This window comes from Oncorhynchus nerka, linkage group LG12 (assembly GCF_034236695.1).
Source record: "Oncorhynchus nerka isolate Pitt River linkage group LG12, Oner_Uvic_2.0, whole genome shotgun sequence".
In the NCBI taxonomy this organism is placed as follows: Eukaryota; Metazoa; Chordata; class Actinopteri; order Salmoniformes; family Salmonidae; genus Oncorhynchus; species Oncorhynchus nerka.
Window position 1 is genome coordinate 71,536,256 of NC_088407.1, and position 18,116 is coordinate 71,554,371.

Genomic DNA, 18,116 nt, shown 5'->3' on the forward strand with positions numbered 1-18,116 from the left:
GTGAAATGAAAGACAAATATGATGCCCATGTTAATGACTTGAATTTCAATAACTTGACAAAACATTCAATGTTGAATAAGACATGATGTTTTTCTTTAAATGATTTTCTTTTTTGTTCAAGGTACCTCTCCTTGGTTTATCCAACTTGATTCTTGCTCCTAGAGAGAAAAGCAGGAAAAATTCAACACTCAAACACAATAATAAGAACATGCATTCTATACTAGTAGGATTGAGAATAATAGCAATAGCTTGTGGCAACAACAATACATTCAATTAAATGGACATATGGACAATATTGCTTTTGTTGTGGCTTATACAATGCTGCTCATCACAAAAGTACGATATTGTCAGCACCTCTCATCCAGAAAGTAAAACACAATAGCTGGGAAATATTTAGCTGTTGCCAATGGTTACCTCCAACAGTTCAAACAGGGGCAAGTTGGGTTTTCATCCTTCCATTAGTTTCTAGGCAACATAGTTCTGCACTTCAAACCGTACCACTGATAGTCTACAAATAAACATCCTCATTCTCAAATAAACTATATTAATATTATTACGGTAGTTACTATGTGCCTAATATTCTTGGATTGATTATTCAGTATAAATATTATTGATTATAAATATTAGTGAGTATCGTTTTGTCTTGATATGGTAACAACATTAGTAAGTTTAGCAGTTGTAAATGTAGTAAGTGTAACAGCTCCATTTGTCAACGTTGTTGAAATTTCCATATCAAGAAATTACTTATCAATATTGTATGTCATTGTCCATACTACATACAAAGTCTGTTAACATCTAAGGGTTACTACTGTACTCTGTGGGGAAATGAAAACACATTTGCAAAACTGAAAATCTCCCTACAAAAAGGCACTGTAGTGAGTGCAACAGTTCTAACAGTCTTATGTCCTTATGACATAACAAAAGCCTAACAACTACAGCAGGGGTTTGAGATCAGCTTTATTTCTGGCACAGACAATTCATCCTTTTTCCCACAGTTTGATATCAAACTATGTTCTTGAAGAAATATTCCACTGTGCTCCAAGATAAATACTAAGGGAGGACTCCTGAAACAAAGGCTGTGCCACGGTTCCATCAAACATTCATGTCTAGTGCTAGCTGTCCCACTCGAGATCCTGGTCTGAGTCCAGGCTCGGAAGACCCATGGGGTGGCGCACAATTGGCCCAGCGTCTTCCAGGTTAGTGGAATGTTTGTACCCGGCCGGAATGTCCTTGTCCCATCGCACTCTAGCGACACCTGTGGCAGGCCGGGTGTATGCATGCTGACACAGTGGCCAGGTGTACGGTGTTTCCTCCGACACATTGGTGTGGCTGGCTACCAGGTTAAGCAAGCAGTGAGACTTGGCTGGGTCGTGTTTCGGAGGACGCACAACTCTCAACGTTCGCCTCTCCCGAGTCAGTGTTGCAGTGATGGAACAAGACTAACTACCAATTGGATACCACGAAATTGGGGGGGAAAAAGAATGCGCTACAATAACTATATTTTTTACATCTCGGGCTACAGTTTGCTTGTTGAATAAACATAAATATTTACCTCAAAAAAGAAAATCAACATTGTTTCTGATATTAGAATGGGCAGAATATTTATACCACCAAATAGTCCTGTCTAGCTGCATGATTTGCTGTGGTGCAGGCAGGCAGGATTTTAACCCGATAAAGCTTAAATCAACAGGGATAGGACATGCCAGCTCAAGTGCAGGCCATATGCTGATCTCCTTGTGGATTTTGATTAAGGGGCTCAATGCTCACAGGGGTCACGACACTGAACCAAAGGGGGTTTAACCAGGAGCACATGGCAGCCGAGAGTTGGGTTAAGCAGGGGGCCTGCAGTACAGTGGGGTCACAAGGTCATGATTAATGTGTAGGCTGTCAAAAGAGGGTGTCTGCTTAGCACAAGCAGACCCAATGGTTAATGCTACGTAAGCCAACCGAACCGACCCACATCACCCATACAACTGATGACGAGAAAAAATACGACTGGACGATTGTAGTCCGTCTGTGGATGACTGTCACTTATGATGAATGATAAGCTCTCATGCTTGCGGATAGATTATTAACGACAGTGTAATATATCAAATCAAATATATTGTATCACATGCACCAAATACAACAGGTGTAGACATTCATATAAAATGCTTAATATGATTTTTTTGCAGAAAAAATAAAGGAAATAGTAACAATAAAATAACGAGGATATATACAAGGCGCACATCTACTGAGTCAATGTGCAGGGATATGAGGTAGTTGAGGTAATTGACATTATATGTGCATGTAGGTAAGGGTAAAAGTGACTAATAAGGGTAAACAAACAGAGTAGCAGGAGAGTTAAAACGGCAAGCTTCAGTCAGGTGATTCTAGCAATCCCTTCTGGTTAGTTCTAGTCGGGCAGCTTAGTCTCCCATTCTGAGGACCCCCACTTTTGTTAGTGTCTCATTGGTCAAGGTCACGCCAAATTCTTATCATCACATCTCCTTCTGCCTATCAGTAGCCTTGATTCCCGCGACTTCAGTTTCAGTTAGTCTATGACCCCAGCGCACGCTTTGTGGTCAGAAACGTGCTTTCCCCATCCTGATGAGCACATCCACAGTTTTCCCTCCTGCTGAACTTTTCCTCCTGTGGACTGAATCCCTGTATGTCTGATGTTTAATTGTGCGTGCATCTAAACTACCGCACATAGTTAATGCCAGTTCTCACTGAACATGATTCTCAGTTATCTGAACCATGAATAGTCAGATGTGTGTGAGATGTGAACATCTTCCATTTAACTCCCCTTAAGCTGGACATCCACCTCATCCTTGTTCTGACCGGACATTCTGTAGTGGTTACTACCAGTCTTAAGCCAGCACTTAAGATTTCTTATTACATTCACGATCCTTCGATTCTCTAGACCATAACCCTATTTTTCAAGCAGCATATGGAAAGAATGTGAAAGTGTATGAGTAGACCTGGGTGGTATACTGGTATTAATGCACGGACCGGTTCGGGTTTTTACTTTAACTTCTTGACGGTATTAGAATATTTGGTTTGTTAAATGTGATATGCCATGTGTAATGTACATTTTGGTCGTTTACTTGAGTCATCCCTTTCCACTCTCTATCCATGCCGCTTTCCACAGACCTAGCCCCAACTCATGCCACTGAAGGAGCGCATTTGCTGTTCCTCAACCACGAGAAACTTGCGTTCAGTCTGCATGGTCAATGCAGCATATGCAACCTTGTTGATGACAATGATGCAGCTACCACCTTTCCTAATATAAATCCACAAGTGTTCAATAATTAAACTTTGTTTGTGTTTCTTACATCTGCAAACAGCTCATTTGTATTTCCTTAACAAGTTTTAGTTCAACCGCTAATTAGCTAGCTAATAAAATGTTCTGAGTCAGATCAAATGTAGCTAGCTAATACAGCTCGATACCAGTGATGGTGTAGGCCTAAATCAGCATGTTGCTTGTGTGACAGTATCTTCTAACAAAGAGGAATAGGCGAAGCATGAATATGTTGCCTACATGGGCTGCCACAATTAGCCAAGCAAGGGATGTTGGCAAAGTATGCCCTTCAGCCCTCATTTATGATCGAGTTTGCGAGTGTACAATTATGTTCACTCCGGGGCCTGAAACACCCTATAATTCAATTTGGGATGATTGTACATACGCTAAGAAAAGTCTTCCAAAACTTAAAACCAACATCAATATGGAGAAGTCAACATACAAGTGTAAGTAAAAATGTATGTAAATAAGTTTGAAATTGTGCTACTGATACACATGATGGCACAAACACGTATTGTAAAAGTAATTATGTTTTTGTTTGGTTAGCTTTTGGAAACGTTAGCTAGTGTATACAACTTTCCCTGACATCACACTCAATTTACCTGATATCGTCGGATGACTAAAATTCGACATCTTCGGATGCATTGTCTTCTAGCAAAGATATGAAATGCAATCATAATTGACTGAAGCGCACACAAAAAACACACAGCAGCTACCGGTGGTTCAATGATAACTGAAAACCCAACCATGAGACAAACGAGTGACAAAATTAATTCATTCTTCCCTCGCCCTGCAAGTGTCAACTCATCATACATAATGATACATCATTAGAAGTGTCCACTTGGAGGGCTGAGGGCATATTTTATGTGTTTGGAATGCAGCCACGAAGAAAAATTTAATGTAGCCAAAGATTATCTGGTCCCCTAGAAAACACCGACCAACACTATGGTTCCTACCCTGTAGCAATAACTTCTCCCTGGCATGTCAAACAACAAAAAGCTCACTATTACTTATATTAGAACTATATCATTAGAATAAACATATTTACATGATTCCAAAAGTTCACCCAAGTGTTTTGATCTAAAATCACAAGTCAAATCGCAATTGGAACATATTTGGTTAAAAAGACGGCAGAGATGTTTTTGCCAATATCATGCAGCCCTACATGGCATTATGGAAATGATCTCAAATGAGTGCAGGAAATGCAGAAATAGATGAAAATACAGGAAATTGTTTTTGGTTGAAGTTTAATTATTGTATTATTATTGTATTATTGAAAAACAAAATAATGTAAAACACCAAAAATGTAATAATAAAAAATACAGAGATATGATATGTTTGCCATATCGCCCAGCCCTGACTTGCCTAGTTAAATAAAAAGATACACAGGTCATTTTTTGTTGTTTTATAGCCAATTTCCTACAATTCTGCATTTTGCCATGAGGCTAAGATCAAATGTAGCAGTTTTAAAGCAAATGTCCTACATTTCTACACATTTTTCAATGGCTTATGATGTGTTCATATGCTATTTGGGGGCACCCCGATCTCCCCGACGCAAGGGCCCTGCGTTCCAGGTTGGTAATCCAGCCCTGATGCTACAGACTGTCCCACAGCTGCTGTCTATCCAGCATGATAGGACTGGGAATGTTATGTCTTTTGAGGGACTATACATGTCAAATGCAGAGTCAATTTAACAAGCACTTTACAATAGCCCTCAGCCTTTTCTGGGGAAATAGTGTATTGTGTGCATTAATTAATAATGTAATGCAATGTGAGCATGAAGTTACAGTATATGTAACAGATACATTCTAATGTTGAAAAGTACCCTGAGATTAAATTCAGGTTTGTAGCAGTCTTCTCCCTATATGGTACAATAAATGTATAGCAAGTTATGCCTTCTCCCAGAGGCTCCGACCCGCTGCCGTTCATTCTAGTTCTATACGAGAGCTTATCTATTTTTTCACCATGCATGCTGTTAAATTAATTATATTTTAACCATTTGACACCTTAAAACATTTTGACAATAATAAATTATGTCTTTGAATATTAATTTACAGTCCTTAAAGTGTTTCACTCCTTTCTCTGTGGGGATTGCACAGGTGTTAACACGTATGGCTAATTGACAAGCTGAACCAATTAAGGCTTGGCATAAATTAATAGTAGCCTAATACATTATTCTAATAACTCTGCTATACCTACAGAGCTGCATATGGCATGTGCATGGAGCCACAACAATTATCTGCATTTAAAAACTATTTATTTACCTACTCATTGTCTGAATAAGATTTTCTGTATATTTACTAACTTCGAATAACTTCTATCTGCCATAACAAGGGCAACTGTTATCATAATTCTTCACTGCCAGGAGGACCTAGTCTTAGTGATTGTTACTTCAATAAATATGTTCACACCATTGTGCCAACCAGAACCGTACTGTGTTGGCTCAGGTATTTTATTTTTTGCATTGTTATTTCCAGCATAGTTCCAGCAACTATGCTGAATGCGCAACTAGGCCAGCACAGTAAAGCTTAGCTTGGCTTTCTTCAGCTTGGCTCAGTATGGTGAAAGGGCATTACAGTCCTGTCTGTCTCCAAGCCTGAACCTGTCAACCCCCAAACCCACCAATCCCAGCTCAACTCCTCCCTCGGCCTGGCCCGGAGCAGTTGCTATGAAACAATCTTGCATAATTCATTTACCAAGCTGCATGCAAATATGTGGACAATTAACCCCCTTTGTTTGCATAATAAATGTAGATATTTAATGGGAGCTCATCTGCACGCACGCTGCTGGCAGGAACAACACAAAGCAGTGTTATTGTGAGAGAGGCAGAACACACACCCATGTCCATCCTCTCCATGCAATCATTCCCCCCAATACCTGATGTTATAGACGCGCCAGATAGAGACTGAATTAGCCCCAGCACTGCCACACTACTGTAATTACAACCCTGCATGATGCACCAAGAGGCCCATTGATGTGCAGATGAAGATGGCCTGTGTGTGTTGCTCTGAAAGAACCCATGTTTTGGTTGTGCTCCATCAAAAGAACAGCTGGGTTGCCATTTTCTCTCAAATTAGATTTCAACTGAAGCACTGTGCTGTAAAATTCAAAGGCACGTTATCAAAGTTGTTCCCCTTTCATTTATTATAAAGAAGAGGCATGAGGGCAGAGTGACAACTAAATCTAGAGCGATTCAAATTTGGCAAAAGGAGGGAAAAGCTATATCCTCTATTATAAATTTGAAAGGTTGAAAAGGTAAATGGTGGCTTCTATGAATTCTGTCATACACAAAACAGCTGGTATGACTCTGGGGATTTGGATCTGAACTGAAAATTATATTAACTAGTACATATCTGGGTAAACGATTCAAAAATGTCAAATCTACTGCTAACATATTCAACTGCTATACTTCAATGTGTGGGGGAAAAAAACACCAACTGATTAATTGCCAAACCTTTAACTAACCAAGTGTTTCTCCAGTCTTCTCAATTGAGATGACATACTTGAATAAATCCCACTCACACCTTCTCAAACCAACAGAAAAAAATAAATATTCGGAAAAAACAGAAAAAAAAGCAGAAATGTTGAAAAATAATAATAATCACAAAATTAATAAGTAGTTAGTTAAAGCTCAGGTAAAGTTATTACCTCTGTGCAGTATCCTGGGCTTTCAGTAGTCTGTGTAGCTCCTCTCCCTCTGTTTGTTTTCATATGGCAGTTAAAAAAAATATATATTATATAAAAAATAAATAAAAAAAGAGGGTGTTACTCCTTTGTGGGGAAACAGTGGTCAGTGATACCCCTGCCATCACGTGGAGAGACACTGGAGATCCCAAACATAGGCTCCACCCTCTTTGGAACTCAGTGCCCTGAGGATGACATGCAGAGTTAGGGTTGAGGGATAGGGGAGAGCAAGCAAAGCTCAACTCCCCTGAAACCTCACTGCCATCAGGACATCCCCAGTCCCAACCCTGTCATCCAATGAGAACAGTCAAAACATGCCAGTAATAAACAGAACACTGGATATGTAGAATACTTCCTCACATACAATCATAAGACAGTAATCTACCTAATGCTGCATATGTGTAGCATACTCCCTCACGTCCAATCAGAACAGGGCTCTACAGTGCAACCCTTTTACTCACATACACGCCTAAATATTTTGCTATGTGACCCAGAATTTTATTTGGGAGTATCAGTGTGCCTAGAAAAATTGAGGATTCGAGCGTTATTACATCAAATACATCCTAAATTTATTTGTGTGGTCACCTACATTTCTCTCACCTACGTGCTCCTTTTTGTAAATTTTTTTTTTTTAAGAAAAATAGTCCTGCATAATATAGTCTTCTACGCTATACTGGTTGTGTCTCTAATTACTTATTTATTACATAAAAACTATTTAAATAACACATACGGAATCATGTAGGAACCCCCCAAAAAAAGAAAAGTTGAACAAATCAAAATAGATTTTTAGATTCTTCAAAGTAGCCACCCTCTGCCTTGATGACAGCTTTGCACACTCTTGGCATTCTCTCAATCAACTTCATGAGGTAGTCACCTGGAATGCATTTCCAACAGTCTTGAAAGAGTTCCCACATAAGCTGAGCACTTGGCTGCTTTTCCTTCCCTCTTCTCTCTCCCAAACCATCTCAATTGGGTTGAGGCCGGGTAATTGTGGAGGCCAGGTCATCTGATGCGTCACTCAGTCACTCTCCTTCTTGGTCAAATAGCCCTTAAACAATCTGGAGGTGTGTTTTGGGTCATTGTCCTGTTGAAAAACAAATGATAGTCCCATTAAGCGCAAACCAGATGGGATGGCGTATCGCTGCAGAATGCTGTCGTAGCCATACTGGTTAAGTGTGCCATGAATTCTAAATAAATCAGAGTTTCACCAGCAAAGCAAAGCAACCCCACACCATCACACCACCTCCATGCTTCACGGTGGGAACCACACAAGATTATCCGTTCACCTACTCCATGCTTCACGGTGGGAACCACACAAGATTATCCGTTCACCACCTCCATGCTTCACGGTGGGAACCACACAAGATTATCCGTTCACCTACTCCGTGTCTTACAAAGACATGGCGGTTGGAACCAAAGACATCAAATTTGGACTCATCAGACCAAAAAGACAGATTTCCACCGGTCTAATGTCCATTGCTCGTGTTTCTTGGCCCAAGCAAGTCCCTTCTTATTGGTGTACTTTAATAGTGTTTTTTTGTTGCAGCAATTCGACCAGGGAAGCCTGATTCACACAGTCTCCTCTGAACAGTTGATGTTGAGATGTGTCTGTTACTTGAACTCTGGGGGCTGCAATTTATTTGGGCTGCAATCCGAGGTGCAGTTAACTCTGGGTATTCCTTTCCTGCGGTGGTCCTCATCAGATTTACTGACCTTCAAGTCTTAAAGTAATGATGGACTGTCATTTCTCTTTGCTTATTTGAGCTGTTCTTGCAACAATATGGACCTGGTATTTTACCAAATAGCGCTATCTTCTGTATACCAACCCTACCTTGTCACAACACAACTGATTGACTCAAAAGCATTAAGGAGGAAATAAATTCCCGCAATGAACTTAAGGCACACCTGTTAATTGAAATGCATTCCAAGGGACTACCTCAAGAAGCTGTTTGAGAGAATGCCAAGAGTGTGCATAGCTGTCATCGTGGCAAAGGGTGCCTAGTTTGAAGAATCTCAAATATAAAATATATTTTGGTTTGTTTAACACTTTTTTGGTGACTACATGATTCCATAGGTGTTATTTCATAGTTTTGATGTCTTCACTATTACTCTACAACTCTGACAATAAATTCCTACATCATGAAGTGGTACACATAGAATATGTATATGAAACACAAACACGGAGTTTTGGGAACAATTATCAAAATGTGTTACTGTTATTCAAACAATGCTACCTTACCATCTTGTGATTAACTACAGGTATAGACACATATGCTTTTTGACAGAAACCATAGACAGGTTGTAATAAGAGTAGAGTTCTGAAAGGAAAGGAGAGGCAAACAGTGTGACTTCCTAAAGCCTAGTGTGATTTGGATTTATTCAGTGGAACGAGAGACAGCAAGAAAGTAAGGGACCTGGTGTATCAGGGCTCAGAGCCTTTTCAAATGTCTGATTTAGCAGTCAATTGTATAACTCCAAAGACAACCAATTTCATTGAGGGGGTCAGGAGGCAGGCAGGGCTGGAGGGATGACATGGGGACCCTAGTGAGCCGAGAACTGATAGACTTTGGGTCAAAGGGACAGAATTATTTGGGTTGTATAGACAGCCATTTCCTCAAGCCACATGAGATATTACAAGCTGTTATAAATGGCACAGGGAATCCATGCGAGAGTGTTCGAAGTCAATTTTATATTTTCCACCGAAATCCCAATATTGAAAGCTCCAACTAACTAGGGACCAAATAATTAAATTTGACTCCTTTCGAAGGGAAAGGCTGTTCCTCAGTCTCAGCATTGCCTTCAATTTCAGGGTCTGGTTGAGGTCCCAGCTCTAACATAGCATGATAATCATGTCGGATTCCTCCTCGCTTTATTTCAGACAAGTTGGATCTCGGGTTACGGTTGGTCATATGACAGTCATGTCACTGTCACTCATCAAACATGGTTGAAGTTCATGAAGGGTTTGACATCTGTGTATGCTCTTCCACTTGGCCCATAAAAAGTGCATTTCAGTGAGCTATGCCTATATAGGCTACTGTACTGTATGTGTATATGAGTGGAACCCTGTGTCCATGCAAGCTCGCAAACAGACTTGAATAGATTATGGAAGAACAGGTATCCCAATCTGTGAATCCATAGTCAACACAAGGATTTGTTTTAAGACAGTCATACCATGGATCATGTAGCTATTTGATTTTTAGGACACTTTTAGGCATTTATAAAATATTACATTTGGCCTTTCCTAATGTAGCCCATAGAAATGCATTGATTAACATTCATAAATGACAAAAAAGACTTACAACGGATAAGGTTTTGAAGTGTCTGTCGTATATACAATGCTCAAAAAATTAAAGGGAACACTAAAATAACACATCCTAGATCTGAATGAATGAAATATTCTTATTAAATACTTTTTTCTTTACATAGTTGAATGTGCCGACAACAAAATCACACAAAAATGATCGATGGAAATCAAATGTATCAACGCCTGGGCATGCTCCTGATGAACCAACCACTCCTGGACAGTCTGTGGTTGGTTGGTGGATGGAGCGAGACATGATGTCCCAGATGTGCTCAATTGGATTCAGGTCTGGGGAACGGGCGGGCCAGTCCATAGCATCAATGCCTTCTTCTTGCAGGAATTGCTGACACACTCCAGCCACATGAGGTCTAGCATTGTCTTGCATTAGGAGGAACCCAGGGCCAACCACACCAGCATATGGTCTCACAAGGGGTCTGAGGATCTCATCTCTGTACCTAATGGAAGTCAGGCTACCTCTGGCGAGCACATGGAGGGCTGTGCGGCCCCCCAAAGAAATGCCACCCCACACCATGACTGACCCACCGCCAAACCGGTCATGCTAGAGGATGTTGCAGGCGGCAGAACGTTCTCCACGGCGTCTCCAGACTCTGTCACGTCTGTCACATGTGCTCAGTGTGAACCTGCTTTCGTTGGTGAAGAGCACAGGGCGCCAGTGGCGAATTTGCCAATCTTGGTGTTCTCTAAGCACAACCCCCACCTGTGGACGTCGGGCCCTCATACCACCCTCATGGAGTCTGTTTCTGACCGTTTGAGCAGACACATGCACATTTGTGGCCTGCTGGAGGTCATTTTTCAGGGCTCTGGCAGTGCTCCTCCTGCTCCTCCTTGCACAAAGGCGGAGGTAGCGGTCCTGCTGCTGAGTTGTTGCCCTCCTACGGCCTCCTCCACGTCTCCTGATGTACTGGCCTGTCTCCTGGTAGCGCCTCCATGCTCTGGACACTACGCTGACAGACACAGCAAACCTTCTTGCCACAGCTCACATTGATGTGCCATCCTGGATGAGCTGCACTACCTGAGCCACTTGTGTGGGTTGTAGACTCAGTCTCATGCTACAACTAGAGTGAAAGCACCGCCAGCATTCGAAAGTGACCAAAACATCAGCCAGGAAGCATAGGAACTGGGAAGTGGTCTGTGGTCACCACCTGCAGAACCACTCCTTTATTGGGGGTGTCTTGCTAATTGCCTATAATTTCCACCTGTTGTCTATTCCATTTGCAAAACAGCATGTGACATTTATTGTCAATCAGTGTTGCTTCCTAAGTGGACAGTTTGATTTCACAGAAGTGTGATTGACTTGGCGTTACATTGTGTTGTTTAAGTGTTCCCTTTATTTTTTTGAGCAGTGTATATCTAGGAGAAAAGAAAGCTCAGGAAATATACAGAGCCTTCTTTAAGTATTTAGACCCCTGGACTTTTTCCATATTTTATTACGTTATAGCCTTATTCTAAAATGGATAGGATTGTGTCGAGGCACATATTTGAGAAACATTTCTGCAGCATTGAAGGTCTTCAGGAACACAGATCTCTAGAGTTCCTCTGCGGAGATGGGAGAACCTTCCAGAAGGACAACCATCTCTGTCGCACTTCACCAAACAGGCCTTTATGCTAGAGTGGCCAGACAGAAGCCACTCTTCGGTAAAAGGCACATGACGGCACGCTTGGAGTTTTCCTAAAGGCATCTAAAGACTCTCAGACCGTGAGAAACAAGATTATCTGGTCTGATGAAACCAAGATTGAACTCTTAGGCTTGAATGCCAAGCCTCACAACTGGAGGAAACCTGGCACCATCCCTACAGTGAAGCATGGTGGCAGTATCATGCTGTGGTGATGTTCTTCAGGGGCAGGGACTGGGAGACTAGTCAGGATTTAGGGAAAGATGAACGGAGCAAAGTACAGAGATCCTTGATGAAAACCTGCTCCAGAGCACTCAGGACCTCAGACTGGGGTGAAGGTTCACCTTCCAACAGGACAACAACCCTAAGCACACAGCCAAGACAAGGCAGGAGTGGCTTCGGGACAAGTCTCTGAATGTCCTCGAGTGGCTCGGCCAGAGCCCGGACTTGAACCCGATCGAACATCTCTGGAGAGACCTGGAAATAGCTGTGCAGCAACGCTCCCCATCCAACCTGACAGAGCATGAGAGCATCTGCAGAGAAGAATGGGAGAAACTCCCCAAATGCAGGTGTGCCAAGCTTGTAGCGTCATTTCCAAGAAGACTCGATGCTGTAATCACTGCCAAAAGGTGCTTCAACAAAGTACTGAGTAAAGGGTCTGAATACTTATGTAAATGTGATATTTCTGATTTTTAAATTAGCAAACACTTCTAAAAATCTGTTTTTGCTTTGTCTTTACGGGTTATTGTGTGTAGATGAGGGGGGGGGGGGGAAACAATTTCATCAATTTTAGAATAAGGCTGTAATGTAACAAAATGTGCTAAAATTCAAGGGGTCAGACTACTTTTTATTACACACATTTAACCCCTTTTTTGGGGAGGCACAAAACTACCTCCATGCAAGCTGTGGAGCAAAACACCACAGATTGTGAGAATTTCATATTTCCATAGAGTGGTCATATTAGTTTTGTAGGCCAAACCAGTCAGATGTTACAGATGTTTTCCATGAGAACACTGATTTTCAGGATATCTCAGGGTCTGAGAAATACCGCTGTAGCTTGGTGACCTTCCACCTCAGATGCGGAAGGCTGCCATAGGATTGAGACGCAGCCCATGCAAAAAAATAACAATACCTTAAACTGACGGATTTTGATGGGGATTTTTTTTTTTTACTTAGTTTGACACACCAATAGACTCTAGGGGGTTTTAATAGGGTGATGGGCCACCACAAGAACAGCTTCAATGCACCTTGGCATAGATTCTACAAGTGTCTGGAACTCTATTGGAGGGATCCAACACCATTCTTTCACGAGATATTCCATAATTGTGTGTATTTTTGATGGTGGTGGAAAACGCTGTCTCAGGCACCACTTCAGAATCTCCCATAAGTGTTCAATTGGGTTGAGATCTGGTGACTGATACACACACCCTTTAAACTCCCTATGCTCCTTTGAGATGCATCTTTCAAGTCACTGAGGTCCCTTCTTCTAGCCAGGGTAGCCAAAATAATGGGCAACTGGGCATTTTCATACATGACCCTAAGCATGATGGGATGTTAACTGCTTAATCAACTCAGGAACCACACCTGCTTTCAATATACTTTGTATCCCTCATTTACTCAAGTGTTTCCTTTATTTTGGCAGTTACATGTGTGTTGATGTAGTGTTGACTATTTGGCCATCGTTATGTAAACAGTCATTGTGCTTAGGTCTTATAAACACTTCTGCACATTAGTTGCATGCACATGTGAACAATGTAGCCCCGTTATTATATCCAAATGCTGAACAGTGTTACAGTACCATGATTGGACAGGTAAGATCACGTCAAGTAAACATTTTTATCTGAATAAATGTGTCTATCATAGAAAATCTATTGAATCCTTCAAACAAAAGAGAAACCATGAAACTTTCCAGTGCACAACCAACCCCGTCCTCCTCTCTGCAGGCAGCATTGTATTTTGTCAGTCCAATACAACAAAATGGTCTTGTCATATAACAGGTGTTTTGCTGTGAGACAGAAGCTAGTGAAAAATCACAGGAAGCCAACAGATGACAGATGTGCAATTATACTATTTTTACTGCCAGGAGCACAGTATGTGAGAGGGGAATTAGCATCACACCTGTGTATAATTGGCTAAATTAGCTTGTATAATGCCAGCTCTGAATAGTGGTGGACTTCAGGGTGAGGTGTGTGCAATGTTAGAAATCCAGGGTGTTGTTTAGACTCCCGTAGGAAACTTTTCAGGGGAGGAGAGTAACGGTCTGTAATCTTGAGGCTCGGGGCAAAGGAACACTTGTGTGTCCTCATAGTGGTGTTGACAAACAAGGTAAATCAGTTCAGTTAGCCGTACAGTAATGCTCATGTTACACGTCAGAGGGAGAGAGGCTATATAGTTCAGTGTTTGAGACGCCTAAACTGAGTCTCATTACAATATACCATGCCTCGCTTCCCAATTAAATAAATCAGACTATGCATAGTCCTCCTGTAGAATATTGCCATGGATTCATGGCATGTTCTAGTTACTGTGTAGGGTGGCTACTGTACATCATCTGGTCAATGCAATAGGTGAAAAACTGAAGGAGGGACAGGGAGGGGAGATCATTATAGTATTATCTTATATTAGAATGGGACTTCCATACTTTACTTATGGAGGTGCAATGTGCCAGACAATGGCATGCCATAGCTCTCTGTTGTTCATGACAGCTGGTAGGTCCTCTGTTCTGAGACCAGTGTCTCGGCAGATGTTGCCCACGTTTCGTGTCGTCATCCTGGAGGTCTTCGCCTATCAGGGTACCCACAGTACGAGACTGCTGGTGGCCAGCTGGGAATGGGACATGACAGGGAAACCTGGACATATCTCTGACTTTCCTCAGCTACATTTTGTTCAAGTGATGTTTATGAATTTGCAAAAGATCAATCTTGCCAAAGATCATTTTTTGGTTAATTCTGATCAAACATCTCAGATTATGCACACACAAAAATGACACTTTCAGAAACTTAACCCACCCTATTTTATGTGACAAAGAGAATTGTGAAAAGAGGATATTCTGATACAGTATTCCAGGTTAACATTTGTCAAACATCCTTAAAAAAAACGAATGGACCTTGACACTTTCAAAAGCCTGAAATAAAACTAACTATCAAAAGGAATTTATTGTCTATTAGCGCCATCTATTGGTGCAGTGAGACCAAAACCTTTAGCGATACGGAGTTAATAATTTCTGTCCACCAGATGCAGAACATGGCCTTATGAAAATACAATTCATTTAATCATAAAGACGTTATAGACAATTTTGGTTTTATGTAGCTCTATAAAGCAATGTATTCTTAAAGCATAGACAATTTTGGTTTTATGTAACCTGGTGCCCCCAGATACGTTTTTGTTATTTAATCATATTCTCTAATTGAATTAAATATTTCCCTTGACATGTGCACCACACCAATACTTTTCCACAGTACAAGAGTTCCCAGTACCAGTATTTCAGACAATTTTTTTTACCTGAATAAACCTATATAAAAAGACCAGAGTACGCCTGTGAATCAAGTATACTTAGAACATTGTATATTCTAGATAGAAAGTCATAGGGCCTATGTCTCCGTTTGTTTTGTTGCTTCAGAGCCGGCTTAGGGACCCTATTTATTTGTATGAACTCAGTCAGGGTGTCAACTTACTGTTGAGAGTTGGAAAAGTAGAATACACAAGGTGCAACATTGAAATTTGGTTGTGCATCAGCAATTTTTCTGTTATGTCAGTCACTCAATTAGCCATGTTAGCTAACAATTTTTAGATTGGTAAGTCGATAAGTTAGCTGGCTAGACTATCTAAATCATGGCCAAATACCAACAAGGCACATGCCCAGGGGCCCTGAACTCCACGGGACCCGCATTGAATTTGTTAGTCACTGTCACTCAGATATCATTAACATGGCCTTGCACACTCTTGCCTGCATCTAGCTGATCTAGGGTGTAATTATTAGTCCAACAGTTGAAAATTAGAGTTTCTATTGGGCAAATTCAGGTATGTTTATCCTTCTTTCGTTTAAAAAACATTTTTCAACAGAATCGGCAGAATGAGTACACCCCTGATCACACGCAAACACAGTTTACTTTCATAGCAACCACATAAAAACAGTATGATCACTTTGCTTGTTGTGTGTATATATAAAATTCCTTATCGTAACTATCTACACGCTCTCCTCCTCACCTTTTCCCTTCGCTTGTGGACTTCAGTGCACAACACATCAGCTGTCTGTGAACAGGCAAAAGAAAAAAAAAACTTTTCAAGCCAAACCTTCATATTATGACCGCTAACCACTACACACAGCCTACATCGTTGTCACGTCATAGTCAACATACTAGACCTATCGCATTAGTAACCACCTACAATCATGCAGTATCTTGTACAGTCAGAAAGCAGTTCAGCAGCTACACCGGCAGGCCACAGCGGCAATACATAAATCAAACCAAAAGCTTACCTTATCTTGGAAGAGTTCCGGTGTTGGATGGCCATAGCCGGCTGGCTAACATAGCATCCCTCTCTGAGCCAGGTAGGATAAACTAGGTAGCTGCATTCACTAGCTAAGTGAAAGTTTACAAATAAATAAATAAATACAACCAAATATAGCTAGCTAGCTCTCTTGCTTCTCCTTTTTTGTTCAAAACTGTCAAATTGTCATCTTTCACTCTCTGAGTCAACTACTTACATTTTATGCACTGCAATGCTTGCTAGCTGTAGCGTATACTTTCACTACTAGATTAATTCTCGGATCCTTTGATTGGGTGGATAATGTCAGTTCATGCTGCAAGAGCTCTGATAGGTGGGAGGACATCCTCCGGAAGTTGTCATAACTACGGTGTAAGTCTATGGGATGTGTGACAACCATGAGCCTCCTAGGTTTTGTATTGAATTCAATGTACCCAGAGGACAGAAGCTAGCTGTCCTCTGTTTACACCATGGTGCTAACCTATAGAGTGCTGCTGAGGGTAATGTAGACCTTCATAGTAAAACAGTGTGTTTTAATCTATTATTTGGGGACGTTAATATATTTAGTATAGTTTTAGCTAAAATGTGTAACTTTTTAAAACTGTCACTATTTTCATTTTTATGAAATTCACTTGAGATATGGCCGTGTGTGACACTAACCCTATAAAAATGTGTATAATTTTTTTAAATTATTGTTTCTTATTGGTATGAAAGATAAGCAATGCTTGATTTGGGCAGGAGTTAACCATAGCTGAGTACCAGCACCTTACATGTTCTACTGCCTGAGCTCCTGTTCCTTTTACAGAATATTAGCTCAAACGTATTGTGGAGCTCCTGCACCTAAATATTAACAGTACTGGCACCATATTTCAGTCCCAAATCAAGCACTGAATATAAGGTCCTTATGCTTCCACAACCGTACCGCAAGCAATGCTTGTTCATGTTCACACCGAGTGTCAGGGCTCTTAACAAAACCCCGCCTTACATAAGACGCCTTCGTCCAATGACTTATGTGTAATGTAATGGAACCGAGGGTCACGATCACGGACTGGAGCCGGACCTGTATTGCTTACTTAGTCTATATTTCAACATGACTATAATTAAATCAAATTTAATGGCTCCCCTCCCAGATCTTGTAGAAACATGAATATCAGTGGACTATATGCATTCGTTTCTGTTTTTATTTACATTTTCAGATAGGCTTTTATTCTGAAAATAATTAGCAGATTCTACCGGAAATCAACGTTGTGACTCTTCCCATTTCCGAATGTTTTGGTTCGGTTTGAAATTTACCCTCCACGAAGGGCGACGAGGGAAATTTAAAATAATGGAAAACCAAAGAAACTAGATTAAGTCCATATAAATCAAGTAAAAGTAAGATGCACGTTTTCATTCAATGTGTATAGTAGATAACTAGATTTTAGCTATGCGCTTCTGTAACATACTTTATTAATTAGCTAGCTACTTAGCAAGCGAATGTGTTAACATATCATTGGCTTGTATTTTTGGAGAACACTCGAGAACGTCATTCGAGAACGTCATTGGGTCATAACACGAATGCGTAGATCTCGTTGCTACTTATATAATGCAGATAACGACTATGAGGAAGACTTTTGTAAAAAAAAATGCATCTAAGCTGAAGATATTTCTAAATGCGCACGCATACCCATACATAGCTCTGGTTCACCGCTCTGGCACGTTTCCCCCCAGTTTTGTTTAGTCATTGTATTCA

At 40.9% G+C, this 18,116-nt stretch overlaps 1 protein-coding gene and 1 long non-coding RNA gene across 2 annotated transcripts in view; one reads left to right on the forward strand and one right to left on the reverse strand.

Annotated features, from left to right (window-relative positions):
• Nucleotides 1–18,116, reverse strand: part of LOC115138686 (uncharacterized) — an 18,263-nt gene continuing 147 nt past the window's right edge. The window contains exons 2-6 of the long non-coding RNA XR_003864983.2: nucleotides 16,377–16,479; nucleotides 16,106–16,150; nucleotides 7,842–8,051; nucleotides 6,932–7,152; nucleotides 1–158 (exon numbers count right to left, since the gene is read on the reverse strand). This is a non-coding gene — a long non-coding RNA (uncharacterized LOC115138686). The remainder of the gene's footprint in view (nucleotides 159–6,931; nucleotides 7,153–7,841; nucleotides 8,052–16,105; nucleotides 16,151–16,376; nucleotides 16,480–18,116) is intronic.
• LOC115138687 (G2/M phase-specific E3 ubiquitin-protein ligase-like) overlaps nucleotides 17,649–18,116 on the forward strand; it is a 24,013-nt gene continuing 23,545 nt past the window's right edge. Inside the window, 1 exon segment of the mRNA XM_029675804.2 lies at nucleotides 17,649–17,758. The gene's annotated coding sequence lies outside the window, so the exon portion shown is untranslated.